We start from the raw sequence: 8,632 nt of genomic DNA on the forward strand, positions 1-8,632 counted from the left end.
AAGATGTGTAGATGCGATGATGGCCTCCACGTGTTTTCAGCTTTGTCAGAAATCTTTTGACAAAGTTGAACGCGTTTTCTTGAAAAGCCGAGGGGGCGTCGCCTAAATTACGCCGGAAAATCCGGCTCTTTGAATCGGTGGACGCGTCGTCTTGGCTTTTTATAGAGCTATCAATCACCCCAACACACACACTCTGAAGATTTCCCATTCCTGAAACTCGACTCCGGCCCTTTGTGAAATTTTAACTCCATCCACCCCTTCTCTTTGAACATCGTTGAAAAAAAAATGGCAAACTCATCGAACCTTAGCTTAGATTTGAGTCTCAGCAGCGATCCGGTTGCGCCCCGTCAAGGTAATGTATGGCGCCCTTCTTTTTTATCTTCTAACGGTCCTCTTTCAGGTGAAGACTCTGTGATGCAGGACGCCACAACAGCTACAATAGTAGCTAAAAACCTCCTCACTCCAAAAGATAGTAGGCTGCTGTCAGGACGGTCCGATGAGTTGGCCGTTCAAGAGTCCCTCGCACTTAGTGTTCAGTGTGCGAGTTCTGTGTCCAACATGGGCCAACGCCTGCTTGCTCGGTCCCGCCAAGTGGAATCGTTGATGGCAGAGGTGGAAAGACTTAAGCAAGAGATCCAGCAGCTTAAGTACGAGAATAGAAGTTTGCATGTGCTTGCAAATAACTATTCGTCGGGGATGAAGAGGAAGCTTGATGAGCTGCAAGAATCTGAGGGTCGAATTCACAGTGACCGTCAAAGGCTTGTGTCTTATCTCCAGAGGCACCTTTTTCCTGGGTCATCCAGCGCTTGGCCAAGTATTGAGGCCTGGAATGCTCTAGCTCCGATGCCTCCCGCTCCGATGGCTTCCGCTCCGATGCCTCCCGCTTCTATGCCTCCCGCTTCTATGCCTTCCGCTTCTGCGCCTCGTAGTAGGGCTTCACGCAAACAACCTTTGTGAAGCTCCACCTTTCTCCATGTTTAGTATCTTTCTTTTTTTTTTATTTTTTTTTTATTTTTTTATTAACATAAATAAAATCAAACGGCATGAAATTGGTCCTTGAATGGAAGGTGATACTTGAAGTGAACCGGCAGTGGTTTGAATTCTAGTGTAGGTGCCTGATTAAAAAAAAATAGCAAGTTAGTATAAAATCTAATGGAATTTGGAAAAAAAAACTTACTTGTTTTGTCCGATAAGAACTCAATGACAAACACCACTCCTTTGAAAGTTTCAGGGATATTGGATTTGGCCAGATTGCAAGTGATGGTTATGACTTGTCCAATGTCATCAAATTTAACTTCTTTGGATTTTGTGGTTTCAAGAACGTCCTCTTTGATGAATTCATGACATTCCTTACTTGTCACCTTTGGAAGGGCTTCCAAGATGTCTTTTTCACCTTCTTCTTCCTTGGAAGTCATGAATCTTGGAACAGGGTTAAAACTAATGAAATTTGGAACAACCATACCTGTATTAGATGGCATAGGAGCAATAGGTGCCTCCGGTAAAGGTGTTTCCACCCTTTCCGTGGGTTGGGTGTATTCCTCTTCCTTGTGATTTGATTTTGATGGTTGAGGGTCCGTTCCAACCTCCTTGTCACTTCTCAACATGATTTCCTTGGCAGTTTCAAATTCTCCCTTCGGATTTGCAATGGTTGAACTAGGGAATTCGCCTTGGTCTCGAAACTGTCCTACGAACTCCGCGATCTGCCCAATTTGCTTATCCAAGTGGTCCAACCTTTGTGGTGGCTGCATAGGCGTTGAATAGAACTCCTCATATGGCTGCCAATATCCTTCTTGTTGAGCCTCATTGTCTTGAATTTGTGAGCCCTGCACCAAACAAATTAATTCATTAAGCTTTTGATTATAATCTATTGACGAACTTGAGTTTGGTTGGGCATATTGAATATGAGGTTGTGGTGGCTGCCAATATCCTCCTTGTTGAGCATTTTGAGGTTCCCACCACATAGAGTTTGAATGATCACTCCAATCCGAATTGTAAGTATTGGAAAACACGTTATTCCTTGATTGAAGATTAGATATATCAACTCTTTGCATTTGGGACCTTTCCATGAGCTGTGACAAAAGAGAAGCGTTATCAAGTGCCATGTTGTTCTTAACAAACAAAACACAAATAAAAACTAAATCTAAAAGACAATACAGAAACAAACAATCCAAGGGATTAGCAAATTTTCTAATCCCCGGCAACGGCGCCAAAATTTGATGCGTGATTTATACGCACACAAATTAAACCCTCTTTTTGTCAATTTGTAGTATAAGTGTAAGTAGGGATCGTTCTGGACCGGGGATTAGGAGGGATTGTTAATCTCTTGGAAACTGACTCAAAAACGTAAAAACGCAATATAAAACACTAAATTAGACTCAAAGAATGTAAAACTAAACTTTAAAACTCTAAAACAAACCAAAAACTCAAAATGCTTTTAAAAACACAAACTAAAATGATTTCTAACTAAATTGACATTAAAGTAAAGGGGGATTTAAGTTTATACGAAATTAAATTAAATGAACAAATTAAAACAGAATGTAAATATGAATTTGATGAAATGGAATGAATGGATGATAGAATAGCTAAGGGGGTCATCTCCACATATGTTACACTTGCATAATAAAAAGATTTCCAATTGCATTTCAATAAATTATGAAACTCATCACCCCGGGTTAATTAGGTCCGCTTAAATTAACCGTCAAGTTTTCCTTAAGTTAATGAATTGGATGGGTTAGCGCAACGCAATTCACAACATTCTCCAAAAGTCCTTTACGTGAACAACACAATAAAGATACAATCAAAGATCATTAAGCATTATGAAAACTATAAGTGTTGACGAGGCATTCGTTACTATGATGAGCATGAAACTCGTGCCAAGAATTCATTTAACGCGATTGTTTATAAGCAACCTCCACTACTTGTGAATATAAGTTCATAACGATTAGGTGAAACTCACTTATATTCTAGCGTCATATTCATGCATGAAAATTAAGCGCGCATTCTTAATAAACATTCATAAATAAGTTATCAATCAAACGGTTAAACAAATTGAATCCACAACTTATGAAATTCCAACCAAAATGTAATCAATTCATATTGCAAGCATAAACATGTATTTTGAATCACCCCCTAGCTAAAGGGGGTTTAGTTCCTCATAACTTTGAAATCAAAGAAACACCTAAACATTCCAACAACTCAAACTTGAATTGTATGAACGTTTAGGCACTCTTCTCTTCCATTACAAAACAAAGAAAATTGAATTTAAACTTTGAAATCAAAGAAACACCTAAACATTCCAACAACTCAAACTTGAATTGTATGAACGTTTAGGCCCTCTTATCTTCCTCGTTGTTGTAGCACAAGGTCTAAGGTGAGGTTTGGGGGATTATGGAAATGGTAGAGGAATGGTGTTTGGATTATAAGGGAATGGATGGGAAGGTCACGGCTAGGGAAGGGAGAATGTGTTTGTAATGTGTTGTGTATGAAATGAGATGTTTTTGAATGAATGAATGCAAGGGTATTTATAGGAGTAGTGGAGGGAACATATGGCTATGTCATTTGTAGGTGAAGTAGGTGGATGTTGTAGGTGAAGTAGGTGGATGTTGTAGGTGAAGTAGGTGGATGTTGTAGGTGAAGTGGATGTTGTAGGTGAAGTAGGTGGATGTTGTAGGTGAAGTAGGTGGATGTTATGTTAAGTGATAAGTGATTAAGTGATATGATATGTGGTGATGATAAGTGATAAGTGCATGTGGGTTAACTAATGAAGGAAATACATGTGCAATGACAATGTGTTAGAATGGATGTGTGTTATGCATGGCATGATTGGGATTAGGAAAGGTTTAAATGTCCTAAAACTAAAGAGAACAAGGTTCCAACACTTTGGCTCCAATTAGGTCTTCAATTTCGTCCAACACTTTGGCTTCAAGCATAAGCTATCCGTCCTTAGCCCAAAAGTGCTCCAAAAGTCTCCAAAATGCATCTTTTTGCTCCTTTAGCCCTTTGGACCTACAAACACACGAAAATAGCTTAAAGTACTAAAATAACTAAAGAAACATAACGTAAATGTACGAGAACAAGCCATTTAAGTCGCATAAATATGCTCCTATCAGTCCACTACTGGCTTGGTGGTATTCCTTGGCAATAATCTCATTGCTTGGTCCTCTAAGAAGCAACAGACTGTGTCTCGATCGTCCACTGAGGCGGAGTACAGGGCTTTATCAACTACTGCTGCCGAGTTAGATTGGGTGCAGCAACTTCTTACCTTTTTGAAGATCCCCCTCGAGTCTACTCCTGTTTTATTCTGTGACAATATGTCTGCTATTGCTCTCTCTTTTAATCCTGTCCAACATCAGCGGACAAAACACATTGAAGTAGATGTTCATTTTGTTCGAGAGCGTGTGGCTCACAAGCAGCTTCTCGTGCAGTTTGTCTCCTCCTCCGAACAGTTTGCTGATATTCTCACTAAAGGCCTCAGTTCCCCTTTGTTTGCTACTCACTGTTCCAACCTCCAGCTTGGGTCCTCCCAACCTGAGCTTGAGGGGGGATGTAAGAGTATATAACTGAATTAGTTAGATTGTGCCATCTGTCAGTAATACAGTGGCTAGATTGAAGACTATGGTTAGGACAGTTCAGATATGATAAGGTCAAGGTAGTATATAATATAGCTTGTGTAAGAAGATTAGTACAATGCAAAAATAATAAAGAAAAGAAGATTTCTTTCTCTCTCTCTCTAAGCTTTCTGATTCTTTCTCTTCTCCCTTAACTCTTCTGTCTTTCTGGATTCTATGTATGGTATGGTTAACATTATGAACGGGGCCTGTGTTAATTCTTTCTTGAGGGTCTCAAAAGCTTGTAAGCACTCACCATTTAAGTTAAACATAGAATCTTTAGCAAGCAGATCACAAAGTGGCTTGGTGATTTTCGAGAAATCTTTAATGAATCGTCGATAAAAATCTACATGCCTGAGAAAGGATCGAACTTCTTTTACAGAAATAGGAGGAGGAAGCTTCGAAATCAGCTCCACCTTAGCTCTATCAACTTCAATTCCTTCAGCGGAAATTATATGACCAAGAACAATACCACTTTTCACCATAAACTAACATTTTTCCCGATTTAAAACCAAGTTAGTTTCTTGACACCGTTGGAGCACCAATGAAAGATGATGAAGGCATTGATCAAACGATGACCCAAACATGGGAAAATCATCCATAAACACTTCGATACACCTTTCCACCATATCTGAGAAAATGCTCATCATGCATCTTTGGAATGTTGCTGGAGCATTACATATCCCAAGGGGCATTCTTCGATACGCAAAAGTTCCCAACGGACATGTGGAAGTAGTCTTTTCTTGATCTTCTAAAGCTATAGGAATTTGATTATATCTGGAATAGCCATCAAGAAAGCAATAGTAACTATGGCCTGCAAGTCTCTCAAGCATTAGATCAATGAAAGGGAACGGAAAATGATCTTTTTGAGTTAAACTATTGATCTTTCTGTAATCCGTACACATTCTCCAACCTGTGACTATCCTCTGGGGTATAAGCTCATTATTTTCATTCTCGACAACTGTAATACTAGATCTCTTTGGTACAACTTGCAGTGAACTCACCCATTTGCTGTTAGATATAGGATAAATAATGCCGACATTCAGTAATTTAAGAACTTCTGCACGAACCACTTCTTTCATATGTGGATTGATACGTCTCTGAGCCTCTCTAGAAGGCTTTGACTCGTCCTCAAGATATATCTGATGCATGCAAATTAAAGGATTAATTCCTTTGATGTCTGCCATACTTCATCCCAACGCTGTTTTATGCTCCCTCAACACTTACATCAACTTTTCTTCTTCTATTTGGTTAAGGCAGCAGCTATAATCACAGGAAGAGTCTCTGAATCACCCAAATATGCATACTTTAAGGTCTCTAGAAGAGGCTTCAATTCAAACTTAGGAGGTTGTATAATGGATGGTACAATTTTGGCTTGTGAAAGTGGCAAAGCTTCAAATTTTGGTTGGCCTTTAGGAGGGTAGGACGCTATGGCATTGAGATCTCGTTCTGCTTCAATAACAGTAGCCTTTTCAATACTCATTTCATGCTAAGAGATACAAACTTCCAGAGGATTTGTGATGCTTGATTCAATGAATGTTTTTTTTTTTTTTTTTTATAATTTGATCCACAACCTCAACATGAAAGCAATCATAAAGATCCATGGGCTTCTTTAATGCTTCGAAGACCTGAAATTCCACAGTAATATCTTGCACACTCATGGTTAATAACCCTGATTTAACATCAATCTCCGTACCTACAATATCCATGAAAGGTCTGCCAAGGATGAGAGGTAAGTCACGAGTAGGAATTTCGGCTTCTTCCATGTCCAAAATGATGAAGTCAGCAAGAAGAATAAATTGATCAACACACACAAATACATCTTCAACAATCCCTCTTGGATATTTCACAGAACGATCAACAAACTGTAGAGAAATGAATATATGATTTAGTTCACCTAATATGAGGTTTTCATAAATAGAATAGGGCATCAAATTCACACTTGCTCCCAAGTCAAGCAGAGCTTTTTCGATTTTCTTTCTCCAATAACACATGGGACTGTTAAGCTACCAGGATTTTGGTGGCAATTTTCTTTGAAGAATCGCACTAACTGTGTCTGATAACTTCACCTCCTCATGATCTTCATACCTTCTCCAGTTAAAGAAAAATGAGTCGAACGATCGGATTTGTTAGCTTTGTCAAGGGTTGTGTCATTGCTTTTAGACATTATAAAACTCCAAGAATTCTTGTCAAGCTGCTGCCCCTATATGTGCGCTGACCTCTTCATCTTCTTCCTTATTAATTTTTGGACTTCCCACATTATTATCATTCGTCTTTCCACTCCTCAAAGTGGTAACAGCTTGAATATGCTTTTGATTCCCAGGATTGGTTTCAGTTTGGCTTGGAAATTGCCTTGTGCTCGCTCCAACTTGTTCAAAGTAGTAGCTATTTGTCCCAACTGAATCTTAAAATTAGATTGAGCCTTTTCCAACACCGTATGACTTTGTCTAAGTAATACAACTTCTTGTTCATACCAATCAATTTTATTTAAGAGTTGAGATAGCATGTCCTTGGTAAAAGGGTCTTATTGTTGAATTGGAGGAGCTTGATAAGGTTGCTGATATTGCTTTGTTGAATTGGATGGTCCCATGGTATTTTGCGAATCTCTGCAAGATAAATTTGGATGTTCTCTCCATCCCGGGTTATAATTATTGGAGTACGGATCATTTCGAGGCCTCCCACTAAATGCCTTGACCTCTTGCATGCCTTCTAGATTAGGATTTGCTGGACAATTTTCCATGTCATGGGCGATGCTTGCACATAAGGTACATGGCTGCGTGGCTATCTTGCTTGGTAGTGGTGTGAGAAGCTTTGTAAGGGCTGCCACTTGTGCCTCTAAACCCGTCCTTGCATCAACTTCATAAAGGCCTTATCTTTTTGTTGATGATGCAGTTGGAACTCTCGAATCTTTTGTAAGAAAATCCCAATGCTCAGAATTTTCACATATAGCTTCAAAGGCATGTATGGAGTCATTTGGAGTTTTGTCCATTAAGGTTCCACCAACTGTTGAATCAACCATGCTCCTACATTGAGATTTCAAACCTTTGTAAAAATAATGAACCTTTTGCCGAGTGTTGAAACCATGATGAGAACATTGAAGAAACAAGTCCTTATATCGCTCCCAACTTTCATGAAACTGTTCACCTTCTTGTTGCCGAAAGCTCATAATTTCATTGATCAGAGCATTGGTTCTTCAAGCAGGGAAGAATTTGGACAAGAACTTCTTGGATAATTTTGTCCATGTGTCGATAGAGGCTTCGGGAAGAGAATCCAACCAACTACTTGCTTTATCCCTCAAAGAGAAGGGGAATAAACGAAGTCAAATTTGTTCTTCAGTAACATTGGTGAAGGTGAATGTGGAACATAGCTTGAAGAACGCCTTGATATGATGGTATGGATTTTCTTCCTCTTTCCCAAGAAATATAAGCAGCAACCGAAAGATTTGTGGATGAATCTCAAATCGCTGCGCAATTAGAGCCAAAATAATGCATGACAATGCGTTATACTCTGTTGGTTTTGTATAATCACACACGAGCCTTGGTTGTGGTGGTAGCAATGGTGGAGGATTATCTCCAACCATTATTGACTACTTCACCCATGGCTGGTTCTTGAAACACTCGTTGTCTCCACTGTTGTCTTAAAGTACGCTCAAGTTCTTGGTTAACAGGAATAAGCTCAAGCTTGAGTGAATGTCTTCCGTGCATGCAACCTAATTTGAATTGGCAAGAAAATATATCAAAGCCTTAGGTGCAAAGGAAAACTATTCCAAGTTGAAAAAGAACAATTCCTTGTCTGCACACTGATCAGTATTTTGACAATAATTCCCAGCTCAAAAATCAAATTGTTGATCCGCTTTATGGGTTGAAAACTAGACATCTGTAGCTTTCCAGTGGTATATAATAAGCCTATTGAAATATAGGAAAGTTAGTCCAAAATAGTCGAGCAAAAGAGCGAACAGAACTAATATAAAACTGGAATGTGATTTCCTGTTTTTCGTTGCCTAATATTATGACTCTAAAACTAAA

General features: G+C 39.1%; 1 non-coding gene across 1 annotated transcript; it reads left to right on the top strand.

The window, feature by feature from the left end:
• Positions 1–7,684: 7,684 nt before the first annotated feature.
• Positions 7,685–7,791, top strand: LOC137730381 (small nucleolar RNA R71). Its single transcript, XR_011068141.1, has one exon. It is a non-coding gene; the product is annotated as a small nucleolar RNA R71 (small nucleolar RNA).
• Positions 7,792–8,632: the final 841 nt, after the last annotated feature.

The sequence above is a fragment of the Pyrus communis genome, chromosome 3, assembly GCF_963583255.1.
Source record: "Pyrus communis chromosome 3, drPyrComm1.1, whole genome shotgun sequence".
Classification (NCBI taxonomy): Eukaryota; Viridiplantae; Streptophyta; class Magnoliopsida; order Rosales; family Rosaceae; genus Pyrus; species Pyrus communis.